This window comes from Hemicordylus capensis, chromosome 2 (genome assembly GCF_027244095.1).
Source record: "Hemicordylus capensis ecotype Gifberg chromosome 2, rHemCap1.1.pri, whole genome shotgun sequence".
In the NCBI taxonomy this organism is placed as follows: Eukaryota; Metazoa; Chordata; class Lepidosauria; order Squamata; family Cordylidae; genus Hemicordylus; species Hemicordylus capensis.
In genome coordinates, this window is record NC_069658.1 from 153254004 (window position 1) to 153281235 (window position 27232).

At 47.4% G+C, this 27232-nt stretch overlaps 1 long non-coding RNA gene across 2 annotated transcripts; it reads left to right on the forward strand.

The window, feature by feature from the left end:
• The first annotated feature begins 1059 nt into the window (after positions 1–1059).
• On the forward strand, positions 1060–24544 carry LOC128348219 (uncharacterized). 2 transcript variants are annotated; one of them, XR_008318004.1, is made up of 3 exons: positions 1060–1203; positions 9523–9727; positions 20824–24544. It is a non-coding gene; the product is annotated as an uncharacterized LOC128348219 (long non-coding RNA). The 2 variants fall into 2 exon arrangements; XR_008318005.1 differs by having other exon boundaries at positions 22691–24544.
• Positions 24545–27232: the final 2688 nt, after the last annotated feature.

Sequence of the window (27232 nt, forward strand, 5' to 3'; positions counted from 1 at the left end):
CCCACTTCCGCTCTGTCTCTAAAGCGGAGGTCATGCTTGGCCACCTGGCAGAGTCTGGGCTGTCTGCAAGGCAACCACATCCCCTGGGACAGACTAAGGAGGATTTGGGGCCCCCAGGGGGTGTGGATTCCCTGGGCTTCTACCCAGAAGTCCAGGGGGAAGAGTGCCTCTGTCCTCTTCCCCCTTATTTTTCCCTCCTTCTTTCTTTCCAAATGTTTCTCCTGTGTACCTCTTCAGGGCAGAGACTGTGCTTCCGTTGTGGCTCCCTATAGCACCCTGCAGCAGCTGCTGCTGCTCATTTCAACAGTAACACTGTTGGGGGAACTGGGCACTGGATCAAGACTGCTTATTAGCAAGAAATCCCCACGTTATGATGGGAGTTACTCCAGAATTTCTTTTTCTTCAAAGAGTTGCTTTGAGTAATAAACCAAGCAACAATTGATCAAATGCTGCCTCTGATAGGTCAATTTCTCTCTTGATTGTGGTTGCTTCCGCCCAGGACCTCTTGAGTGGTTTTCTGCAGATATCTGGCAGCAGAATTAAAACAGTGGTTTGCATCTGAAAGCCACCATCCAATTGCATTTAGGTGCAACAGAGCAGCAATTGCAATGAAACATTTGAAAAGTCACCACAAATCATGTCTGGACAAAAACAAGAAGGAAACACTGAACACCTTGGAATGCAAAAGGCTGCAATGCTACTGTCTGGAAAAAGAGTGAACAAAGGGTGGCAATTTCAGACTCAGCAGTTTGTGTGGAATTAGCCAACGTGTGTACATGTTAACTTGGAAATCGGAAATAACAAAATAAGAGGTGAATACATTGACAATCCTCAAATGGGTATATTCCAATGTGTCGCATAACTGATATTCCTAGGAAAGAGGGAATGGCCAGGTGTCTTCTGAATTGCTGGTTTGCTTCCTTTTTGCAGGTAATGAAATATGACACAAATGGGGACCCAGAAACAAGGCCTAGCAAGGACCCAGCATCACAGAGACATCACTCTAGAGTGCAGGGAGAGGCAGACTCTAGGCTGAAGCAGAACCAGTGGAGTGCCTCTGGTTGCGGGCTGGGCCCTGCACCTTGTCCCTGCCTGTGACCAGGCCGAAGCCAGCAAGCAGCCTTTCCCCCAAGCCATTTCGGGGGACAGCTGGTGGCAGGAAGGGTCTGAGGAGTCTGGCGAGAGGGGTGCTGGTTTGTGGTGGTGAGTCACCTCCCCTCCAGGCGCTACTATGAGAGTTACGTCTTCCTAACTCAGCAAAAGGGTGTCTCTTGTAGGGAGCAGCAGGGGGGAGGGCGGTGGATCCTTTCCAAATTTGGGGGACGCACTTTTGCAAAAGAAGGCATTAAGGCTCCACGGTGGAGTTGCCACGGATTGCCCAGGGTGATTCTGTAGCCCCGAGTGTGAAAAACGCCAACACAGGCAATGTCTAAGAGGAGGCCATGGGGTGGGGGTGGGCAGGGAGGGAGGAGGGAGGTCGCCTAGGTAACCAGGTGGGCAGGGAGGGAGGGAGGTCGCCTAGGTAACCAGGTGGGCAGGGAGGGAGGGAGGGAGGTCGCCTAGGTAACCAGGCCAGTCGTCCAATAGAACTGTTGCTGGAGCTGCTGGTGAGTGAGAAGTTGGAAGAGAGAAGAGGGGGGAGGAAGAGCCCCGGGGGTAGGAGGAGGAGGAGGAGGAGGGAAGGTGACCCAGGACTGGGTGTGCAGCTATAATTGAGCGGACTTTGGGTTCAAAGAGCCCGAGCCCCCCACCCCCCCTGCTCCACCCCCCCTCTTTCCTTCCTGCTCTCCCTTACTCCTGCCCACCAGGGGCTGCTGGAGAGAGGGGTCAGGGGGCACACAGGCCCCCCCTCTCCCTTAGCTCCGCCCCTGCCCAGGACCCCAAGGAAGGAGGGAGGCTGGGGGGGAAGAAGCGGAGGAGGAGGAGGAGGAGGAGAGACCAAGGCTGGAAGGACGGAGACTTTCCTGAGGAGACGGTCCTGCTGCGACAGATCCTGAAGGCAGAGAGCAGTGCTGAGGGCCAGGCAATGATGACGGGAGCGGTGAGGGGGCTCTGTGGGGAGGGACACCTCTGGAGATCGGGATCTGTGGGGGGGGGGGTCTTACCTAGTGCAATGGTCACTGTTTGTTGTGTTTGAAATGTGTCTTTAGGGCCACTGATGTTTGATTTACCTTGAACCGGCTTCTTGCTCTTGCCCATTAAGTTAGGTTCTCTGGCCTCATTTGGTAGATCCCACTGACTGCTGGCACCCCCAGGGCCCGTCACAGATTGGCTGCCGTGGGGCAGAGTGGGATCTGGGGCAACGGTAACGGGTCTAGATAACAAACTAAATGAGAACCAGTGACCCAGGCTTCAAGGCTAAGGGTAAGGGTAATATATAGTCAACAGAACAGCCTGACTTTCTCTAGTACCATTAAATGACTTGCATCATCCACAATTTGCAAAACCTTTTAAAAAATAACTTAGGATGATGTTCTAATGTGGCACATAGGATATTACTAGAGAAAGACATGCTGTTCTGGTAGCTCCAGGTCTTAGCACCCTCATCAATTTTGGAGGATGAACACAACTGAAGGAAGCCTGGGCAGGTGTGTGGCTGGGGGAGTCAGTCATGTGGCTTGCCTCTGGGGGGCCCCCCAAGGCAGTGAGCCCCCAGACAACGGTCTCCCCTTGCCCTATTATTGTTACGCCCCTGCACTGGTCTAGAAGGTAAACGTAAAGGGTGCTGTCAAGTCAATTTTGACTCCTGGCACCCCCAGAGCCCTGTGGTTTTCTTTTGGTAGAATACAGGAGGGGTTTACCATTGTCATCTCCCGCGCAGTGTGAGATGATGCCTTTCGGCATCTTCCTATATCAATGCTGCCCAATATACTACCAGCAGGGATTTGAACCGGCAACCTTCTGCTTGTTAGTCAAGCATTTCCCCGCTGCTCCATTAGGAAGGACAGTATAAATTAATGGTTGTTATACAGAATACAAAATGAATGACGAGGTATACATTTAATCAACTATTTAATCCTATGCCATGCAGTGGAGAAAAAGAAGGGTGTTTGGTCAGAGGAGCATGGAACAGCAGGTGAGTTAAATGGTTGGGATGAAAGCCTGAAGTCAGGGGCTCTCAAACCTGGGTCTCCACGTGTGGTTGGACTACAGCACCCATCATGCTGGTCATTGTGACTGAGGATGATGGGATTGTAGTCCACCAACATCAGGGCATTTTCCAGATTATGCGCTGTAACAGTTTCGCTACGTGTTCACAAAGTGCCCCTCCATTTTGCCCGTGTCACGACATCAGTGTCGTTATGTTGTCAGCAGGGTACCGTTCATATTTCCCATGCCCTGTTTCAGATTTAATTGTTTCGTAATTGCCCTATAACGTGGCAAATGTTTTGCAGGAAAGTAGCTGTATTTTTCCATTGTAGGGAGGCTTGTCACGTTATTTATGCTTGCAGCATTTTGCAGTGTGGACAGTTATTTTTATTTTATTTTATTTTATGGTGGGGAAAGGGAGGGGGCACACACTGCTTTTGATGGGGGTGGTGGGCAAGAGGCTCCCTTCCACCTCCTTCCCTGCCAAAAGAGTGGCACTTTTCTGAAGAGGAAGCCCATCGAACTAAATCTAGCTGTGTGAGAATTGGTTGATTTTGCAGCCCCTCTCCGATCCATCCATGAAATAATTTTACCAGACTGATTTTGCTCTCCTTCCAGAGGGCTCTTTGGGTGTGTGGGTGGGGGGGGCTACCTGCCCTCCCTTTCGCGGCCCCTCCTCCCTCTTGCGAATCCGCTGCTTTTCTGGAGCCCCTCTGCCAGCCCTGCACTGATGGGGAGTGGAAGTGGTGGCGGTGGAGACAGCCCAGGTTAGGGAAAGCCCAGGACTGCTAGTCCGAGAAGAGCCACTGCTCTTGCTTGTGTGGGGGTGGGGGGGTGGGGTGGGGCACAGAGAGCAGACCTTCTCATGGGCAGCCCGCTCCCCCGCCCCGCGTCTTCAGATTGCTCGTCCTCCCCTCCCCTCCCCTCCGCATCTTCCCTTCTCCATCACCATTGGATTAAATTTTTTTAAAACCCCTGCTTGCCTTACACAAGCCTGCTATGACAAAAGGAATTGTTTTGGACGGGTGTGTCCCCCTACTGGCGGATTTGCACAAGTGCACCGAGATTTATTTTTTCTTTAAGTTCCATCATGTCAGCAATCCCCCTCTCCCTCTGCAACCCCTTTGGCCCAAAATTGGGGAGGATGAGGGGCCAGTGGATGTGTTCCAGAGGTGGAATATGGAAGCTCCCTGCCTGGAAAAACTGCTGCAGTGATGGGCAGTATGGACGGGCAAAACCTTGTCACATTGCATATCTTACTGCCTGAGAATCGCTGCGCTTGTGGTTTCAAACTGCTGCCTCATTCCATTACACTTTGCAACACTTTAAGCATTGCAAATCTCATCCGGAAAATGCCCTGGAGACCTAAGTTTGAGAGTCCCTGCCTTAACTTAAAGCACCTGAGTCTGTTACTTATGGGAAAGGCCAGGAGAGAGTATTGTGGGCTCAGCAGAGACATACGACATATTATATGCAAGTGATGAAAGCATTAAGAACTTCTCTGGGACCTAGTGGGTATGCAGATTGGGACGGAGCAGTTTTTCCTTCATTATAAGAAAGGCCCTGCAGAATCATTGCAAGCACTTGGCATTGCCCTCAGAGAGTTAGCGGTGAAAGCTTTCCCTGGAACTAGTGCAGAGGTGCAAGATCTGATGGCTAGAGGCCAGATCGCTAACAATGCCTTCAAAGGAGAAATGCACCTCCAGTTCCAGTTAGGACGGTCTTGGCATTGGGCTAATGCCATCAAATTGGCCCCAGAACTGGAAGGCTAGAAAACTGGAAACAAAAAAATTCCAGGCTCTGGAAACCAAAGGGCATGTTCACACAATCAAGGAAACAAGAGTCGTTTCTGATGAGCAGTTGAATATGCAAGTGATGGCAGGGCCCCCCCCCCCGAGATATCTGTAGTGAACTTCATAGGCTAAAAAAGGTGGTTCATGTTTAACTTCAAAGCAAGAATGAATGGAGCACGTAGGCTAAATCAAAGGGATCAACCCTTTGTAAGAAAGTAAGTAAAGGATGCAGAAACTGTGGAAGCCCATGTCATTTTCCTTGGAAATATTATCTGCACAGAGGAGATCCAAAACAGGGAAACTAAGGAAGGCAGTGGATGGGGGCCAATCCACTGCCAAGACGGATGCTGGCTCAAACAATGAAATGTTAATTGCTGAGGCGGAAGGCCTGGGATACTTTTTGGAAGGAAATCTGCAAGTTGTACAGTACCAGTTTCTGCTGGACTCCGGTGCACAGGTATCAATTGTTCATAGCCAGTTTTGGGAGCAAGTTAACAAAGAACATGAGAGGCATTTCATACCCTGTGGACTGATAGTTCCAGTAGCTAATGGAGCAAAGCTTCTGGTCTGTGGAACGCGGAACGTTACAATCAGTTTACGAAGTTGAAGTGAAGAGTAATGTTGTTGCACTTTCCAGAAGTGAGATGGTTATTTGAGGCTGACTGCGGGGCAGAAACTGGAAAGATCAGGATGGTCTGTTTGAACTGAAGCTTGCCAACTGGCTAGCATGCCTTGTGGGATCCGTGATGCTCAAGAGGAAAAGAAGTGAAGTTCTGGTGCCTATAGCCAACCTACGGACAGACCCGCAGGTGCTGTAAGAAGGGGCAGTCATTGGTATGAAGCAGGGGCGTAACTACCATTAGGCAAGGGACTTCCGGTGGTGCTTTCTACCGGAGCGGTTGTGTTTCTATTAAGCTCCTTCAGCCTCCACCTATTTTGAATCTTTTTTAAATCTTCTGGGCTTTTTATTGGTATTTTATCTCCGGCCTGGAAGATAGACTGTATTTTGACTGCCTCCCTGTTAAAGCTTTGCTGATTACAAGTTATAATGACCAAGAAGAAAAGAACATGAGCGGCTCTTTCCCCTTCCTCTCCCCCAGACCATCCTACGGAATGCTCCTCTAAACAACAGAAGTTGGATGCCTTTCTAATTCCTTCAAAGGACAAACCAACCATACCTCTTTATAATCATTTGGATTTATTGGCTGACCAGGAGGATTTGCAGGAGGATCACCAGGAAGAGGTAATACATTCCCTTGAGGAAACTTTCCCTGAAATACAAACTAAGGGAAAATTACCTGACCAGAACTTTCTTCTTTCACAATTTTGCTCTCTTACTGCAGCCACATAGCATTATATAATTCTGATGGCCTCACGCTTAGAATCTAAAATGGATGTTATTTCAAGGGAGTTGTTGCAACAGAGTCTGCCTAATGATGGCCATAGATCTAAGGCATTCAGCAAAAATGAAGAGACTAGAATATTCGAGTCGCCTTCTCCTTTAACTCATTGTTTGCCCAAGAAAGTCAGCTACAGACTTGACCCGAATTGCGTTGCATTAGGCAAGGGGAGGCGGCTGTCTGGGGGCCCCCACGCCTCGGGGGGGCCCCCAGAGGCAAGTCACATGAGGCAAGTCACATGACTATATATTGTGTGCATCAGCGAGGGGCCCATTTTCAAATTTTGTCTCTGGGCCCACTCCAGCCTTGTTACGCCCCTGGTATGAAGCATTTGCATCTGTAGTGTTTACCTTGCAAGAGAATTCTGGCTTGAAGAATTCAATCTATGCCAACCTGCTGAGATTGTCTGAAGGGAGGCCCAAGGCCAGTAGCCCCTGGAATGCGTCAAAGCTGGAAGATATTTGTCTTAAATCAAGGCAGTTTGAAGCTGGAGCACATACAGGCAGCTCAAGAGGTTCTGCTATTGTCTTCAGATGTCCTCAGTTGTGGTGAGAATGACATAGGCTGCACTTGGTTAGCCCAACACAACATCAGTATGGGAGATGACAGCCTGATCAAGCAAGGACCCCCATTTTCCCCGTTCATTTTCAGTGTGAATTTGAGCAAAAGATGCAGCAATGGAGGCTAGAGGTAAAATTCAACTTCCAGAAATTCAACTTCCGCATTCCAGAGACCTGGGCAGCTCTTGTAGTTCTGGTCTGAAAGAAAGTAGGCCAAATGAGAATTTGTGCCAGTTATAATAAGATCAACATCAGAATCAAAGGTATGTGTACTATATGTGTATGTGTAGGTACCTGATTATGAGGTGGTTTGCCTACCTCATCACACTATGTAACTGTTAGGGACCCATACTGATCCAATGAAAATGGGTGAAGATGCTGAACCTGAGTGGTCATTGGGTCAGTTAGCAGACCGTGCAGGACCACAGAGTCCAGTCACCAGCTGAATTCAGGGCTGTAATGACCATTCAGCTACTGTGGAGCCAGGGGGAAAGAGAACATGTGGTGCCAGGGAAGCAGTAGTATAAGGAAGTAGTATAAGTAGTATAAGCAGTAGTATAAGGAGCTGAAATTCACTTGGGTTGTCAAGTGCTCAAGGTGGCTGGGGAAGCAGTGGAGCCCTACCCGAAGAAGCTGTGCCAGGAGCCTGTAGAGAAGCCCAGCAAGAACACTTTTGTGCGAAGAGACACAAAGAGGGGCAGGCGAACCCCCAGAGGCCCAATCTTCCTGATTCTGAGGAGTGAGAGCCTGTCACGTCACCAGCTGCAAGATCTGAGTACCCATCCGGTGGCTGTGAGTGAAAGCCTTGGTGGAGCCCATCCTAACAGAAGGGAAATTGGGCTCTGGTGGACAGAGCGGTGGGGGGCAGGGGAGGATTCTTGGTGTGAATCTTAAAATGAACTGGTATTAATCAAGGATTGGCACTATCCCATCTAGCCTACATCTTTCTCCCATTCTGAGAAACTAACAAGCAAATCATATTTTTTAAAAAAATCTATTTACGTTGTATTGTGCTAGCACTGGGGCGAGTGGCGAGGTGAGCTGGAGTGGCCGGGCGGTGGGGAGAGAAAGAAACCAGGCTGCCAGGCAGTGGTGTAGTGCTGCAGGGAGGGCACGTTCCCCCATCTGGGGTCTCAGCAGGGATGCAAAGCCCTTGGCTTTCGACATAGGGCTAGTGTGATGCTCTTGCTCTTCCAACCATTGATTAGCATGCTACCTATCTTAGGAACAGAGGGAGCTGCCTTCCTGGAGTCAGACCCTGGGCCCCACTGACTGGCAGCAGCTCGTCATGGTTTCAGGCAGGAGTCTTTCCTAGCGCCAACTGATTAAAGCAAGTACCGTCAGCATGCAAGTGCTCTGGTGGGTTAGTGTCCTCAATCAAATGGCAGGGAATGCCCACTGAAATGCACTGCTTCCTTCTAAAGGGAGTCCTCTGGCCGCTGTTTCGGTGGGTGAGGCTACACCTAGGAATTTACGACTACTTCGCTGCTGCCAGGAATCCCACAATGCACTATGCGAACAGCGCAGTGCATTGAGGAAGTTCCCGATGCTGTTCCACTCCATGCGCCGCCCCCCCCCGCTCTGTGGAAAGGATGGCTGCCATCAGCCTGAGCGACCACACCACCCGGGTATGAGGTAGAAGGCAAGTACACATCCTGCTACCTCACTTTTAGCCTGGGTAAAAGCAGGGCTGCCTGGGGATGGAGCACCGGGATCAGGAGTGATTCTGGCGCTGCACATGACCAGCCCTACGTAAGTTTGCCTTGTCCCTGTAGGGCCGGTCATGTGAACAACCTGAGTGTGGATTTAGACTAGAGCAGCCATTGTCACTGACTGATCAGGTCATGATGTCACAAGAAGCCACAGAATTCTGTGATCTTGGTTTACTTTGGAGACTCTCTTGGAGTCTCCATGGGCTTCCTGTGCAAAGGAACAGCAGACAGGGTTGGTAAGAGGAGGACCAGGGATCCTGGGTAGCTAGGAAAAGAGCTTTTCCTGAGAGCAGCTGTTAGTCAGAGCAGGGCAATGAGAGGCTGAGGGTTTGCAATGTGGTCCCGGTGTGTGTGTGTGTGTGTGTGTGTGTGTGTGTGTGTGTGTGTGTGTGATAGGTGGCATATCCCAGCTGGATAATGTAAGCAGCGGAAATTGCTATCAGGTCTAAGTGATGTGTTCCTCTTCATTCCGTGTGTATGTGTGTACCTGGAGGTCCCTAGAGCACTGCCTGCTGCTCCATATGATTTGCACATTTCTGGTCCACAGGACTGGACCTTTCCCTGTCCACCCATTCGCTCTGGAGCAGAGACACCAGGGCAAAGCTTGGGCAGCACTTTATTCAGAAGGGACTCAGAATTTGTTTCTGCCTGTTATGTGCTATGTAGTGTGTTACTTTCAATGCCAATATGTTCTTATTCATTCCGTGTGTGTGTGTGTGTGTGTTCCCTTTTTAGGTTTTGTAATAAGCGGTGAACATTTCAGCAAAAAGGCAGAACAGCAGTCAGTGTTGCTAAAGCTGAGCTGCTTTGTTTTGCACTAATGATTAAAAAAGCATTGAGCCATGTTTTGTTTCCTGACATATGCAAAGTATATTGCCAATGCTGATTTAATATATACAAAACATCCATTCCATTCACTACATGTTCTCTGTGCTGAGAACTTTAAAATGTACATCTTCTCACCTAGGTTGTGGACTAGCTGGCTATGGAGGCTCGCTTAATGAGGAGCTGCGAGGCCCCCTGCTACTTGCAGTGGGATGAAGAGCTGATCAGCCTAACCCGCAGGTGCATTTCAGATAAGCCAGCAGACATGGGTCTTAAGAATGTAGCTCCTAGACAGCAGCAGGCTGAGCAGAAATACAGGTCACCTGGTCCTAGGATTCCCAACTGTGGTGAGTTGCATTTTTCATTATCTTATATCTTAATCTATGGCCTCTTTTTGTCTTATTTTGTGTCTCTCTCTCTCCCCCTCCCTTGCAACCCCATTATTTAGTCAACAGGAATCATAGTAAAGGACTGGGGTTCTAATTCAAAAACATATATGAAAATATTAATGTACTGAGCTAACTTGCACATAACAATCCACAGGCTCCGGATCAGAACAGCTAATATAACATGATTTAGTGGTTCATCTGAAGTCTGCATTGTTTTAAATCAGCTGCTAAGTTCTAAACATCAGACCTAGTATGTGCTGCACATTGGATTTAGTTTCCAAATACATTTCCACCACTCTTAGAAACATTGGAAGCTGCCTTATACTGAGTCAGACCATTGGTCCATCTAGCTTAGTATTGTCTACACAGACTGGCAGCAGTTTCTTCAAGGCTGCTCAAAAGCCATAGTCTTTGACAAACAGGGTCCCATAAAATTCTGTTTTGGCCCCCATGATTTTTAACATCTCCATGTCCAAACAAAGCATCTCTGCCACTCCCCTGGGGGAGGTCCTTTGGGGACTTGATGTTGGATCAGAGGAACTGTGGAATGAAATCAAAGAAGTTGAAGGACAAATGTGAAAAGAGACTGCCAAAGACCAAGAAACAGAAGAAAGCAAAATGGATGTCAGAACAGACGGTGGAAATTGCCAAGAAGAGGAGAGAAGCCAAAGTCAAGAAAGATAAAGACCTCATTAATTAATTTAAAAGGGAATTTCAGAAAGCTGTTAGAAAAGACAAAGAACAGTACTACAGTGGCATTTGCAAAGACCTCGAGGAAGGAAATAGACATGGAAAAATAAGGCAAGTTTTCCAAAAGATCCCTGAACTCAGAGGGAGGTTCCAAATTCCAACCTTGTATTGGTATGTTAAGAAATGCCAAAGGACAGATAGTAACTGATTCAGAGAAGATCAAACAGAGTTGGAAGGAGTATACTGAAAATCTGTACAGCAGGGACACCAACATCCAAGATACTCTGGAACAGGGATTCTCAACGTTGGGTCCCCAGATGTTTTTGGACTCCATAATCTCCAGTCCCAGTGCCCTTTGGTTGGGGATTCTGGGAGCTGAAGTCCAAAAACATCTGGGGACCCAACGTTGAGAATCCCTGCTCTAGAAGATATTCCTATTTGCAAGAACCTCTAGTACAGGAATATGAAGTTAGATTAGCACTCCGGTCATTACCAAGTCAGAAGGCTACAGGAATTGATGGAATAGCTACAGAAATATGGCAGGTAACAGAAGAAGAATCAGTCAAGGCTCTAACCAAACTATGCCAGCAAATTTGGAGAATGACACAGTGGCCAACAGATTGGAAGAGGTCAATCTACAAACCCTTACCAAAGAAAGGAGACTTAACAGATTGCACAAATCATCGCACAATATCCTTAATTTCACATCTCGCAAAATAATGCTCAGGATCATTCAATGCAGATTAGAGCCTTATGTGGAAGGGAAATGCTGGATGTTCAAGCTGGTTTCAGAAAATACTGAGGAACAAGAGATATTTTGCTGATGCATGCTAGATCATTGAGAAAGTCAAAGAACACCAGAAATAAGTCAACATGTGCTTTATTGACTACAGAAAAGCCTTTGATTGCATTGACCATGAAGTTGTAGAATATCCTAGGAAAATGGGTGTCCCAGAACACCTCATTGTTCTCATGAGAAACCTATCCACAGTACAGGAAGCCACAGTCCAGACGGAACATGGTGAAACAGACTGGTTCCAGATTGACAAAGGAGTAAGACAAGGCTGTATACTTTCTCCTTCGTAATGTAATGTGTAATGTAATTTTATTTACAGTCATTGACCAAACAGAGAGTAAAAACCAGTAAACATTAAAATATGTATATACATATATACAGTTTATGATTGGGGTGATATCCCATTATACCTTTTAAAAGCAATATAACTAAACTTATCTACAGGAATAGAAATTAAAGCATCTTTGTCTGAAAGCAGATGTTTTACAAGGTTAGCATCAGATTGATCTGCCAGTTTACATATTAGAGGAGCAATAAGGCCTTCCCTGGGATACAAATGGAGATTACAGTGGAGAAGGATATGTGCGACAGTTTCTGTATCTCCTGACCCACAACGGCAGTGTCATTCTTCTAAAGGCACACCTTGAAACCTCCCAGCTAGAAGTGCGGATGGAAAGGAATTAACCCTTACTCTTGTGAATATCCATCGAAACTTAGAGAAAGTCATTGTCGACAGATATTTTGCGGGGAAAAGATCCATTTTAGTTCTTATAGCTCTATCAAACTCTGGAAGCGCAGCCCAGTTTTCTTGGATCTCAATATCAACAAAGCGTTGTCTCACTACTCTTTTCGCGTTCACTAGACCCAATTCCAGCAGTTGGGCTGGGTCTAAGCCTAGAGAGGTGAGCTTCGTACTTACTGTAGTACACCATAATGGCTGGGGACTAACTGAAAGAAACTCAGGAATTAAACCAACTGGTCGCAGATGTATTTTCAACCAGAAATAAATAATCAAAAGCGAGGCCCGAGATTCAATTTTTATGAAACCAGTCTCTGTCCTTAAAGTCACATTTGCTGTACATTTTGGTGTACCAAATAAATTCCTCAAGAACCCTGATTGAGTTCTTTCCAAAGTGTCAAACCTTGAGTATGGACCTAGTTGTATGCCATACAATAATTGCGGAATGACCTTTGCGGTATAAAGCTTTAAGGCAGCTGGTATGTAGCCTGCACCCTGAGTTCTGAAAAATCTTAAGATTGCTGCTGTGCTGCGTTTTGCCGAATCTGTGAGCATACTAATATGTGCTGATTTCCCAGCATTATATTGAAAAATTACCCCCAGGTATTTTAATTGATTTAATTGTTCGGACAATGGTTTTCCCCGTGACACTCTGGATGCGAAAGCTGGACTTTGAAGAAGCAAGCTAGAAAAAGCACTGAAGCTTTTGAACTTTGGTGTTGGAGAAGATACCATGGACAGCCAGGAAAACAAACCAATGGATCCTAGAACGAATCAATCCAGAATTTTCATTCAAGGCACAAATGACCAGGCTCAAACTATCATACTTTGGACACATTATGCAAAGTCCAGATCCCTTGAGAAGTCCATAATGCTGGGAACGGTTGAAGGAAAGAGAAGAAGAGGATGACCAGCAGCAAGGTGGATGGACTCGATTACGACAACAATGAATGCACCACTGAGAGACCTTAAAGGCCATGTTGAAGATAGATCATCCTGGAGAGAATCTATATGTGGTTACTAAGAGTCGACATCAACTTGACAGCACTTAATCAATCAATCAATCAAATCAATCATCTCCAACAATTTCCCTGCTAGATAGAAGCAGCCAAGTAGGGCTAGATAGAAGCAGCTAAGTCAGGCAAGGATCCAGCGAAGAAGTGGTAGGCCGCACTGCCCCAAGCAGCTAGTCCATGTCCTCCGGCATCACATATGGAAACTGATCCAATCTAATACTGCAAGGAGGATTGCTGGCCACCACCTTAACAGATTCCACAGAAACAGTGGAGTCGAAGTCGCCTGAATAAAGTATAATGTAAACCTAGATAGTAGATTTTAAAATTAATGTGCTTGCAAAAGAGACAGGAATCCAAATACCACTATTTGCGCAAAGACATACAAAATTAAATTATTGCAATTTTGGGCAAGACCATCACTGAAAAGATCTTGTAAGCAATCTAGAAAGCAAAGTACTATTTTATAATATTGGACTGCATTCCAGACATCAGTCACATTGAGCAGATGATGGTTATGATTCATTTTGTTTCCTGCAAAGAAGGCACTGTGGACATAGAAGAACATTCCCTAGGTTTCCTGGAAGTGCATGATGCAACTGGAGAGGGTTTGTGTGACACTCTTGTCAATCAACTGCATCCCTGGAATCTTAATATTGGTGGTATGAGGGACCAAGGCTACGACAACGGAGCCCACATGAAAGGGAAAAGGAATGGGCTGCAGAGGTGGATTTTAAAAATGAACCCTCAAAGTAAAATCAAGCAAGAAACAAAACACAGAATTAATGTGTGCCACTACTCAAAGAAAGTTGCTCTCTGAAGCCAGCCCCTTCCAAATAAGTGCAAGCACAAATGCAGCATGAATGTGTGCTACTCAAAAAGAAATGTCCCTGAGGGAACCATCTTTACTTATTTCTCACTTTTCTATGTATTTCAACACTTTTCTTGTGTTGAAAAGCAGTATACAAATAGCTAAAACAGAAGCAAGTAGACTTCCTCCCTTCAAAACTCTTATTTTTAGGTCCAGGCTACAAAGTTACCTAGATGCACCTCTGGGGAAGCATATGTGTTCACTTATATATGCTCATGCTCAGTTTTAATAGAGAATAAAGATCAGCGTGCCAAAGGTTTCACAGAAAAGCTAGGTGCTCCTCGGAATATCCCAGGAAATGTGTGGCTGAAGCCATTTGAGCACACATTGCCTGCATTCCAAGCAGGGTCAGCTCTTCCGATGAAGCAAGAGATGCGTTGCATCAGGCACAGCTTGCTGGAAGGCGCAGAGCGCCACCCACTGGGCTGGGAAGGTGCCGCTGCCGATGGAACTTGAGCAAAAGCAACAAAAGTCTCAGAGTGTGCTGTGCCCTCAGCCTGAGCCCCGACCCCCTCCTGTGTGTCCCGGGGTGGGGGGCTCCTGCCTGTCTCTTTCAGGGCATGGAATCTGCATACAAGTGGTTTGCAATTTGCAAAGACAGACTAGCTGAGGTGGGGGGTGGACTCAGCTTCCCTTTGTTCTGCTCAGTCTGAGTCAACAAGTCATCAAGTCAAAACAAAGGGACTCTCTTTGTTTTGCAAAGGCACTCAAACAAACCTGACCAGAGCCAAGTCTAAAGAGGCTCTCCAACTCCCTTTGCTTGCTCTCTGGGCTAGAGTCTCTGTTCATGCACATAGTCACTCCTCAGCTCATGGGTGAGGCTCTTCAGATCAGAGTGAGGAGAAAGGAGACATGGGGAGCAAGACCACAGGCACAGTCTCATTTCAAAGAGGAAGCATCCTTTAGCATTCCTATTTCAAAAACAGTAAGCAAAAATGGAGGGGTGCAAATGGGGGATGTTTTGTGAAATGGGGAGATACCGGGCATGGAATCACTCTGTGTCTGTGATTCTGGAGATGGCAGAGTACTGAATGCAAAAAATGCAGTGCCTGTAGAATCCAGGGCAAAAATGCAAAAATGCAGTATGTTTTAGTTGCTTAATGCAGTATAATGTTCAATTTAATTTTCAGCATGATTATTTTGAGTAAATTGAGTAGAATTTACAGGCATAGGTAGGGACTATTTTTTAAAGGCTGAAAATAAGGAGCAAGGACTACTTGAGTGTTTTGCCTGCTTAATCATGAATGTATGCACAAAATTGAGATTAATTGGCACAAAGGAAAAAGCCTGTGTGTGATCTTGTGTAAGTTTCAATGATGAGATAGAGGGGAGTAAGAAGGATTTTGTGAAGGTGGTTGTTCATGCTGGCCAGTGAATTGCTGTGAAATGAATACCTTACTTATATGTTACACCTTAGTTTAAAGAATATACATACGGATCTCTCTCTCTCTCTCACACACACACACACACACACACACACTCCTCATTCTGTTCTGGACATGTAAAGGTAAAGTGTGCTATTGAGTTGGTGTCTACTCCTGGTGACCACAGAGCCATGTGGTTGTCTTAGGTAGAATACAGGAGGGGTTTACCATTGCCATCTCCTGCGCTGTATGAGATGATGCCTTTCTCCATCTTCCATGTAGCATATGTATCAATGTGGTGTAGTGGTTAGAGTGCCGGACTAGGACTGGGGAGACCCGGGTTCAAATCCCCTTTCAGCCATGAAACTAGCTGGGTGACTCTGGGCAGGTCACTTCTCTCTCATCCTAACCTACTTCACAGGGTTGTTGTGAAAGAGAAACTTAAAACCGCTCTTGGCTCCTTGGAGGAAGAGCGGGATATCAATGTAATAATAATCTGTAAGGGACAGAGGAGCCATGAGATTTCATAACCCCATGAGAAATGAACCTGTTCTTCTATATGCCATAAATAATATAGCTTGAGGGGCAGATACTTTTCTCTTCTCAGCTATCCTGGAGACCTTACTTCTTGTAAAGTCAGAGCCAGAGGTGGGGGGCTGGAGGTGAGATATAATGTTTTTGTGTGCCACACTGTGCATGGCGCATTATTTGCATGTAGGAAGATAGGAAGATAGGAAGCTGCCATATACTGAGTCAGACCATTGGTCTATCTAGCTCAGTATCGTCTTCACAGACTGGCAGCAGCTTCTCCAAGGTTGCAGGCAGGAATCTCTCTCAGCCCTATCTTTGGAGAAGCCAGGGAGGGAACTTGAAACCTTCTGCTTTTCCCAGAGCAGCTTCATCCCCTGAGGGGAATCTCTCCCAGTGCTCAGACATCAAGTGTCCCATTCATATGTAACCAGGGCAGAGCCTGCTTAGCTAAGGGGACAAGTCATGCTTGCCAGCACAAGACCAGCTCTCCTTCTGTTGTATCAGTTTGAATCTGTAACTGACATTTCCATCAGTTCCCCCTAATTGTCCTTTCAAGTGGCAATCACAGAAGCTGATGACAAAGGTGTGCTATCCCTTTAAATGCCACAGGCCTTGGACGGTTCTAAGCCAGGCCTGCCTTCTGACAACTGGGATGGATTCTTCAGCCTTGAATTTTTCAAACAGGCTTGGCTGCTGTTCCCTGATGGCTTGCTTGAATTCTTGCAGTCCTCAATATGGTTTCTCTCTATTTTATTTTATTTTATTTTATTTTATTTATTTATTTGTCAGATTTATATACCACCCTTCCAAAATGGCTCAGGGCGGTTCACAACATGATAAACAATTAAAACAAATGAACAATGAAAATCATATTCTTAAAACTGGGTAGCCATTCCCCAGGTCATCAGTATCTAGCCAGCAATGACTCTCTTCCCTGGTAAACTGACTTCCTGAAAGGGAACAGGCACCTTAGCTCTTTGCCTGCCCTTCCTCCTTCAGCTCTGACTCCATCTTCAGCCTTCTTCCTAAGACTTCCGTCCCATGCAGTATCTTCCACCCAATCTGCCTGAAACCCCCATCACAGGCCCTTAAATGTGTCTGCGTGTGTGTGTGTGAGAAAGAGAGTGATGTGCACACACTGCCTTGATAGTGCTGTGCTGCCCAGAACAAAACTCTTTCTGCTCACTGATGGTAAGAATTAGAGGGGACGCTGGTGGGAGGGCAGAAACTGGCGGGGAGAGAGAAAATAAAACAGTGCTATTGTAGGACTGAAGGGAAGATTATCAAGTGACTTATAGAGTGAATTAAGATGCCATCCACTTCAGTTTCTAACTATCCTGCAGGAACTGGGCTACATAGGAACACATCTATCCAAACTATTTCATTAGCATAGAATTGTGCTTTCTTAATAGTTACAAGTGAGACTTCATTGGAAGTATTAATAGTAACCTATAAGTAACAGAGCCAGCGTGGTGTAGTGGTTAGAGTGCTGGACTAGGACCGGGGAGAGCCGAGTTCAAATCCCCATTCAGCCATGATACTAGCTGGGTGACTCTGGGCCAGTCACTTCTCTCTCAGTCTAACCTACTTCACAGGGTTGTTGTGAAAGAGAAACTCAAGTGTGTAGTACACCGCTGTGGGCTCCTTGGAGGAAGAGCGGGATATAAAATGTGGGGTGTGCTGAGGCCCTGGACTTTGAGTGGGGGGGGGCATTTTAAAATCTTGTCTCTGGGCCCATTCCAACCTTGCTACGCCCCTGGCAATAGCAATAGGAATAGCACTTACATTTATATACCGCTCTATAGCTGGAAGCTCTCTAAGCGGTTTACAATGATTTAGCATATTGTCCCCCAACATACTGGGTACTCATTTTACCGACCTCGGAAGGATGGAAGGCTGAGTCCACCTTGAGCCCCTGGTCAGGATCGAACTTGTAACCTTCTGGTGACAGGGCGGCAGTTTTACCACTGCGCCTCCAGGGGCTCATGGATAGGATGTTTTAGGAGAGAGCTCCTGCAGTTAAGCCTTTGCTTCAGTTTGTTTTATTTCTTCTCCTTCATGACCCGCCTCTGGCTATGGAGGGAAACAGGAGTCACCACTCTTTGGGTCTGGGCCTGCCTGGTGGTTTCCCTCCCCCTCCCCCCCTTCCTCTCCGCTTGGCTCTGCAAGGGTGGGGAAGGGAGCTGCCTCTCTTTGGAGCCAGCAAACAAACAAACCATCAGATAAGATGTCCTGCTCAAGTTAATGCTTTTAGCTTGCATTCGGCTTGATTGGCTGCTTACTAAAGTATTTGCATTTGTTTGGAGGGGTCCTGGTCAGCGCGGAGTTCCTCTCAGAGGAACCCTTTCAGGGCTCAGCGTTGGAGGCTCCGGCCTCTCAGCTGCGCACGTGTTTTCTCCGCTCTTGCTGTTGCCGCGCCTTAGTCCAGCAGGACTGCTTCAGATTCCCCCTGCAGCCTCCGGCTCAGACAGTGGGGACGGGGACCTTGGGGCGGCACTTGGCCAAAACCCCCAAGAGGTCCAGGCGCAGCGGACGCCAAGAAATAGAGGCGCCAGCCTGAGGGAGTCCTTCCAAGGTACTTTTAAGGGAGCGCCTGTTGATTCAGGTGGCCAGCTGGAAATCAAAAGCGAAAGCAACCCAATGGCGCCAAGTGGAAGGCTGGATCCAACAAGCGCCTTCGCTTTGAGGGAGACGACCAGAGCCCGGTGGGCACTATCCTGGCGTCTCAGCCTCCGCCCATTGGGGCCTCAGCGTTTCAGGGGGAACCGGCTGGTCCGCACCCTCACCGGTCACCGCTGTAAGTAAAGACTTTTTCTCTCCCGGGATTCTCAATGGCTGCGTGATTTTTTTCGGAGCAGTGGGAGGAAAGTGGTCTTGTGGCAGCAGGCATGAATTTTTTCCCCTTTGCTAAGCAGGGTCCACCCTGGTTTGCATTTGAATGAGAGACTGAACGCTGTAGATATAAAAGTTTTCCATTGAGCCACCGACAGCCTCGCTTGCTACTCCCCTGACATGGCCCTTACCAGTTCTACGGGGTCTCACCCCTTACATGCAGGGACACGTGTCTAGCTCAGTATTGTCTGCACAGACTGGCAGCGGCTTCTCCAAGGTTGGGAGAAGGTTGGGGTCCGCCCTGGTTGCATGTGAATGGGAGAATAGCACTGTAAGATCTTCCCCTTAGGGGATGGAGCCGCTCTGGGAAGAGCAGAAGGTTCCAAGTTCCCTCCCTGGCTTCTCCAAGATAGGGCTGAGAGAGATTCCTGCCTGCAACCTTGCAGAAGTCACTGCCAGTCTGTGTAGACAATACTGAGCTAGATGGACCAATGGTCTGACTCCGTATATGGCAGCTTCCTATGTTCCTATGACATCAGAATGTATTTGCTCCAGAGGACGCTGTGACTCTGTCTGTGTCTGGCATGCAGAAAAGCTGGGTCTCACCCCTTTATTAATAGCAATTAAGTAAGCAACACTTTATTAAGTAAGCAACACTGGCACCTTGTGGCAGCTTCTCTGCATGACTCCACTTTAAAGTCCTTAATAAGTCCATTTCCCCCAAGCTCATTGATCACATGTATTTGCCTATGTGCTAGTCTTTTAGGCCATATGGTAGAACACTTCTTGAGTTTTCAAGAGTCTGCAAGCCTGGCCTGTTCAGTTACACAGTCCAATCGAAAAAGCACATCTTTACGCATATCGGCTGTCATATTGAAATCATCATCTTTGGTGATGGAGTGTCTGAGGGGGTTGGGGGTGGGAGGCACTGCTTTGCAGTGGTTCCGCTCCTACCTCTCGGGCAGATTCCACACGGGGTCCCTGGGAGACTGTTGCTCTTTCCAATCTGAACTTTCATATGGTGTTCCTCAGGGCTCCATATTGTCTCCAAAGTACTTTAACACCTACATGAAACCGATCATGGGAGAGATCCTCCGGAGATTTGGTGCAAGGTGTTATCAGTATGCTGAATGAAAACTCTCTCTTACAGACTGTCTTATGAAAAGACACTTGTTCTTATTACACACCTTTTCCTTTTTATCTAATCCTAAATCCTTGTTACTGAAGTGTGCTACTCTTCATGTTGGGTCTGTGACACACCTTTGGAGGCCTAGGAATGCTCAGCCTTTTGCGGGAGTGCCTACTTCTAGTGTGCAGTCCACACCCAGCAGCAGTGTCATCTCCACTTCCTGGTCCAGCAGCATGGTGTCCCTGGCAGCACCAAGGAAACCGGCACACCAGTGTTAGTTGCAAGTGAAAAGTGACTGCTGGCTAGGGCACTGGCCTTCACTTCATCTTGTGGCAGCATACTCCAAAAACCCATCCCAAACATGGTGCACGATGTGAAGAGAGGGTGCACCTCTGTCATGCCCTCCATTCTTTTCTTCTTTCTAAATGAAAAGGTCCCTGTTGCCTCCACCTTTTCCCTTCCAGGAAGGAGCTACACCCCTGAGCTCTTTCGTGGTCCTTTTCTATGCCTTTCCCAGCTCTAACATAAGCTTGGTGAGTTGGGTTGAGCAGAACTGCACACAGTGTTCCAAAGGTCTCTGCACCAATGCATTTGGGCAGCTTTCTTTACTTAATTCCTCAGCCAGAAAGAAGACGGCGCAATACCTGGAAACCTAGTGGGCTACCTGTATTGCTGCCCCAGCTGTTCTGCATACCTTCCATTGGCCCCCTCTCCTCCAAATGTCTGCCTAAGGGTCTCTTTCTCACCTTCTCCCTGCTCTCTTCTAGGCTGCGAAGGGTCTGCCAGTGCTGCAGGCAGCTCTTTCAGACCTCCCCCACACGTGACTCCAAGGGGAAGCCCCCCAGACGGAGGTTCTTCAAGAGGAGGAACCGTGTTGAGCCAACTTCGGCTCCTCCTCCAACTGCAGAAGGGGGCTTCCAAACGTAGTCGGGAGTCACAATTGGTGAGGAGGTGCCCTAGGCTCCGGGGGAATGGTTGGGACTGGGGGTGACTGTTTTGAGAGGGTGGGACAGCTAGTGCTTAGCAAACTGGCAGATTTGTGGGACTTAATTTAAAATTTGTGGGCCTGAATTTCTTCTTCCCTTCCAGCCTTGAGCACTGCATGGCAAAAAAATGAAAGAGCTAAGGTAGGGTATCATTGAGTAGAGGGCCTTCCTCCACATAGCCCAGGTCATTTCTGTGAGAGGCATTTGCTGTGCTCTGCTCTGATCCTTTCCCCAGTTCTGCAATCTCCCTGAGAAGTAGCAGAATAATCCATGAGGGGGTGGGGTCCCCAGAAAGGGCTTGAGAGCAACCCACGAAGTAAGGGTGTCTGGTCCATTTCCAGGAAGCCACAGAGAAGTCCTTCCATCACTAACAGCTCAATGCTTCTAATTTTCAAATCATCCTCTGGTGGACCTCCGTCCTTAATTCCGTTTCACAGCAAGTGAAAGTCACAGAGTCCAGGGGCCAGGAGGACTTATTACAGTTTAGCAAGCCTCATATTGTTGAAGCCATTTTGGTGAGTGAAATGCAGCAGAGAATGGAAGAGAATGACCAAGCGCAGGCTCAGTCCAAACCTGACTGCCAAGACTGTGTGTTTGGGGCATCATCTTAATTGTTTGTTTGTTTGTTCTATTTATTATTTCTCTATATAAGCAACTTTGGAAACTTTTGTTGAAAGACAGTGTGAAAATATTGTTGTTGTTGTAACCATAGTTTTCGAGTGGTCTTCTGTGCATTCACACTCCCTCCCTACCTCCCCACAGCAGCTGGTCTCTTTTGTTGAGCGGCGGTCTCCTTGACTGAGGTAGTGTGGGGTTCAACCTACCGAGGGAGTGGGTCTTCCTGCTCTTTTTTCCTTTTTGGGGGGTGAAGCTTTGGAAGGTTCCAGAACGTGGCTCTGCGCAGGCGCATAACCCAAGTGTGAACGCACAGAAGACCACTTGAAGAACTACGGTTACAGGTAGGAAACCTGGCCTTTCCTTGATGCCCCTTTTCATTCCTCATTTCATTCCGCATTTCATTCCAGCCCCTTTTCATTCCTCATTTGTGTGTTTGTGCGTGTGTGCATTTCTTTTAGGTGGCAAATCTGAGCTGAGTAAGGTAAGCAGTGGCAGAGGTGCTTTTACTCCTGGATTTGGGGGATGCAGCCCCTGGAGTCCATACTCCTTGGGGGCTCCCAAATAATCTTTAGTCAGTCCTGGGTGGTGTGGTTTGTGCCCTCAAGAATGTATGTGTTAAAAAATGTTTAATTTGCCATGTGGGGTGTGGGCTCCAAAGTCCTTTAGGTCCAGGCTTCAAAATTACTTAGGTGCACCTCTGAGCAGAGGTGATCTTGCCAGCAGCTCTTTCTCTTGGGGGGTTGTAATTTTTATCCCCCAATTAATTAGCAGAGCACTAAAGAAGCTACCCATTCCAGTTACAGAGTAGTTGCAGAGTTTAGTTGTTGCAGCTATTTAGAGAAGACACGTGGAGATTCTTGTAGAATAAATACAAAGTATTTATTGGTGAAGTATACTTTGGTTAGGAAAGACCTAACCCTAATTTATAAAAGAACATAATGAATAGGTGGGGGAGAGAGAGAGATGTTTCCATCTGCTCTCTTAGAGGAAAGGAAGGGATTCTTTCTGACTCTCAACAGGAAATACCTGAAGAGTCCTATCAGGGGTTATAGAGTAGAGACCGATAGAACAGTTAGGGAGACCCTTACTCACTATCTCTACCCCCAATGCCCCTAGTGGTCATAAGGCTAGTTGGTGCAAAAAGTTGATGCACTGGTAGTCCATCTCCAACACTTTCCCGGGCTATGCAATGTAGTCCTCTACATTCCTCATTTGTGTGTTTGTTTGTTTTAGTTGGCAAATCTCAGCTGCGTAAGGTAAGCAGAGGCAATTTTGCCATCCTGTCTTTCTAGTGCTAATCAGTGTGTTCCTTTACATTCCTTGTGTGTGTGTTTGTGTGTGTTTGTTTTTAGGTGGAGAATCCCAGCTGGTTAAGGTAAGCCGAGGCAATTGCCATCAGGTCTTAGCAGTGCTATGCAATGTGTTCCTGTTCATTCCTTGTTGTTGTTTTGTGTTGTGTGTGTTTCTTTTAGGTGGCAAATCCGAGCTGGGTAAGGTAAGCAGAGGCAATTGCCATCAGGTCTTGCCTGTGCTATGCAGTGTGTTCCTTTTCATTGGGGGTGTTGTTGGGCCTCGTGGGGTGCAAGGTCTCCATCTTATTGATTCTACCCCTGTTTAGGGGTGCCAGTCGGTCTGGCCTCATAACTCCTGAGGTCTTGGCAATGTCCTAGGCTAATGCCTCCACAGGCGTTCCTTTGCCTCTGTCACCTGCTGGAGACTTGACTTCCCAGAGCTGTCTGCCTCTTGACAGCTCTCAGCTGTCTGCCCCTCATCACAGGCCAGGCCATTTTATAAAACCCTGAAATCTCACAGCAACTCTCATGAGACCTGGCGATCTCACTATTGATCACACGAGAGTTTGGAGTGTGATCTTGCAATATGCTAACAACGTCCCATGAGACCACATCAGTGTCGGGTGACACTAGGTCACCCGACCACGGGAGCCAGTAGGGCCTGCCGATCTCAGCAGGTGGGGGTTGGGACACGTCTGAGGGCGCAGCATTCCTGCCCTGGTTGGGATCGTTCCCACCGTAACCCTCTGCACATGGGAGGTGAGGCCTAGAGATGTTGGGACCCTGACAGGTGTGTACGAATGGTTCAATAGCAAACTGGTCTGCTGCGAACCAGGCTGGTTCGATGGTTTGATCGTGAACCAGACAGGCCTTCAGGAAAGGTGGTCCAGTCCAAGATCAAGCCAAATCAGCCCTGACCAGGAGGACATGGCTCCCATTTGGCCGTCCTCTGTGAGAAGTGGCTACATGCATGGGATGGCCAATGGGGTCAGTGTGGTGATGCCGCTACTTATGCGCCACACATGCTTCCTTCCTCCAACTTTGCAGGCTTTGCGGCTCCCGCCCACCCTCCCTAGTTCAGTGAGAGATTAGCTGGTCGCTTATGGGCCGAGTAGGAATTTTTGGTCTTCACCTGATTGGCTTTGTGTGGAGATTTTTTCGCCTACTCCTCACTGACTGTGTTTTAAAGGGAATAACCCCCCTTTTAGGGGTGGGAGTCTGGTTGCAGGTTAAGTGGTCACTTTGGCAGGTGAGTGTGGGCTTTGGAGGTTAAGACCTCGATTGGTGCTCAGCCATAGGTACCTTTCAGGTAGAGATGGTTTCATGTAACAATCTTTCAGGGTTTTGTGGCCCAGGGGTGTCTGAGGTGGCCAGAGCCTAAGGGGTATACTCATTGGTCAAATGGGCCGTAAGCCAGAATTTGGCTTTTAAAAAGCCAAATCTTGTCACCTAGCGAATGAACCACTTTTAGGGCACTGTTTAGCTGATCCACTCAGAGCTTCGGGGCTGGAGGGGTAGTGACCAGTGTTTCCTCTAACAGGGATTCCCAGATGTTGACTACAACTCCCAGAATCCCAAGCTACAATGGATTTTGCCTGGGGATTATAGGAGTTGTAGTCCACAACATCTGGGGATCCATGTTGGAGGGAACAGTGGTGGTGACCCTGGTGGCTACCTCCTTGACACAGTAAACTGTGTGGCTTGGTGGGGCTATGCTGAGGTTTCATATGGCATCTGCCAAGCCTGGCTGCTTTGCCCAACAGTGAGAGGAGCTCAACCCTCGCTAGGAGGCTGTGCCTACCCAAAAAGGGGATTGGAGTTGCCCACACTCTAGTTTAGGGAGGTTATAGTTATATCTGTTGCAGATCTCTGCATAGTTTATAGTTAATAAAGTGGCCCTAGTTTTCATCCATACACGTGTGTCCTGTCTTCCTTTGGGGATCTGGGGGCAAAGACTTAATGGCTTGGCAATGCTGTCCATCGAATAGCAGACTATCAAAGAAATTCTGGACTTCAGTCATAGAACCATCAAATTGCTTGTAAAACAGAAAAAGTGTCAGGCCAATTTTCTTTACAAACAATGATAAGAAAAGGCACTTCTCCAAACAACGGAATGGAGGATATTCCGGTCAGAAAAAAAGAGGCAGCAGAACAGGCATTGTTGCCGGAGCTGAGCTACTTTATTTTGCACTCATTGCAATCAAAACCACCTTTTATTTCTTTGAGAAGAAGAAGAAGAAGAAGAAGAAGAAGAAGAAGAAGAAGAAGAAGAAGAAGAAGAAGAAGAAGAAGAAGTTGTTCTATAGCAAATGTTAATTTATTAAATAAATAATTACATTTGCCACATGCTGCCTTGGCTGAGTATTTGAAAATATGCATTTTTCTTCTCACCTAGGTTGTTCCTTAGTGCAGAGAAGCAGGTTGTGGAGATATCTTGCTATTGGCAGTTGGATGCAGAGGCGCTCTTACCCCCCGACCTTGGGGAAAATGTCAGGGGGGCCTTCTGCCACCACCCCGTGCCCACCCTGTTACAGACCAGGCCTGATCTATATACCAAACATGCTCATTAGCCAGTATACAAAACAGGTCAGGACCATAATGTCACCAACGTGACCTTGTTCTTTTATATTGATGACCACGTATGATCTGGATTGCAAAGAAGGAAGGAGATCAAACTAGTCCTCAAAGAGGTTCAATGGGCTTTATTGAACATAAAAGGCTTACCAACAACCTAGCAAAGCAGAATTGCTAACAGTATTAAAACAGAACATCTAGCCAGTACCAATATTTTCCACCCAGTGTGCCTCAATGACATATGTGTGTGCAATTAAATCTTCCTAGAGCCTCTTACAGTTTAGATATAGGCGGAAAAGGGGGGGGGAGGAAGGAAGGCTGAGGGCTGGTAAGGTTTTTGGGGGATCAGAAATTAGTAAGGGGACAAGGGGAAGGGAGCAGGAGAAGGGGAAGGGATGAAGGAATTCCAGGCTTGTAGGAGCAGCATATTTACCAGGCTGGAGAATGGTGGATCTTTCAGCTGAAGAGGAGAGACTGTAACTGGGAACAGCAACAGAGCGATGGTCTGGCTTCTGGTGGTCAAGCAGACAGTTTGCTCAGAGCGAGGCAGAGAGTGAAGGTGCCATGGCTGGGGAAAAGTCTTGACTTCTCACTGCGCAGTAGAAGTCACAGGCAGTTCCTGTCCATGAGCAGAGTTCCTGAGCAAATCTTGCTGTAGGCACAAGATAGCTAGCGTGTGAGCAGAATGCCCGTAGGCACAGAACTGCTAAACTGCCATGTCCAGAGACTCCTTCTTATAGTGGTTCCATCCTTTGATGTCCCTTTTTAGTCTTCTGGATCACAAAAGGCATTTATTCCTGCTATCCTTGGAATATTGTCTTTTAAATATCAAAATTAGCTCAGGATATTTGATCAGTCCAGAGAGATCTCACTCTCATCTCCTGTTAGCTGTTATCTTGAGGAGGGGAGAAAGTCCAAAAGCAAATCTGCATCCCAGATGTGCTAGCCTGGTCCCAGAAGGTGTTAAAAGTTAGCAATTAGTGAGAGGGAGTTAATTCTATTTGTGTGAGACATTATTTCTTGTATACCTCTATCTAGTGTGTATTTGCAACCAAAGAATATTCAAAGTAACATCAAAAGGGTAAGCATGAGTGAGGCAAGTTAATCAACACCTTTGACTTAAGGCAGAAGCATCCTGTTACTGGACACAGGTTAATTTCAGCAGTGTGAGACTGGTAATTAAGCCTGACCCATTGTATCAGTGAGTTTCCGCAAACCCTGATAAACAATGCTCCATTCCCCTGACTCTACAAATCATTGACCAGGCAGTCATGAGATTCACCTCCAGTTCAGACATTGAACTGAACTCTTAAAATAAATCAGACACAGGCCTATATTTCATCATGCTTCTGAGTTGGTACCTCTGGTTATGATGGGTTATGACCATTCACAACAACCCTGCCGCTGCCCGGCTGCGCTGAACCTCCAGTGTTTTTCAGAATTTTTGCTGCCATGTGCGTGGCCGGGGGTGGGAGGTTGATCTAGCAGGCCTCCCCTCCGTGTCGCTGGGCGGAGCAGCCCTTGAGAACTGCGAGGCACTCCAGCGCACCTGCGCAGTGGGAGTAGATCATCACAAGCCCCTGGATGACAGGCCCAGCGGCTGCTCTGCCCATCGCCACCACCACCATGGAGGGATGCCTGCTTGGATCACCCCCACCCTCACCGGCCATGCACATGGTGGCTGCAAAAAGGTGGCAAAAAGGGCAAGGAGTGGTGCGGGGGCCAGGGCAGTGGCGTGTGCAGGCAGCGGCGCAGGAGGCCCCCTAGGTTTGCACTGAAAATGTCCAAGATAAAAAGAGAAGGGCTAAGAAGCATTAGGTGTACTTAAACAATGCCCAGCAACTAAATTCCAGCAAACAATTCCCAGCAAAACTGTCTAGAGATGTCTATATCAGGCAGTATAAAAATTAAATAAACCAATAAACCAATAATAGGTTTGATGTTGCTTTGCAGAAGAGCCGCTTTCTGTTGATTAGGGCAGGAAGAGAATTCCTGCTGTAATACTCTGACAAAGCAAAGGAGAGAGAG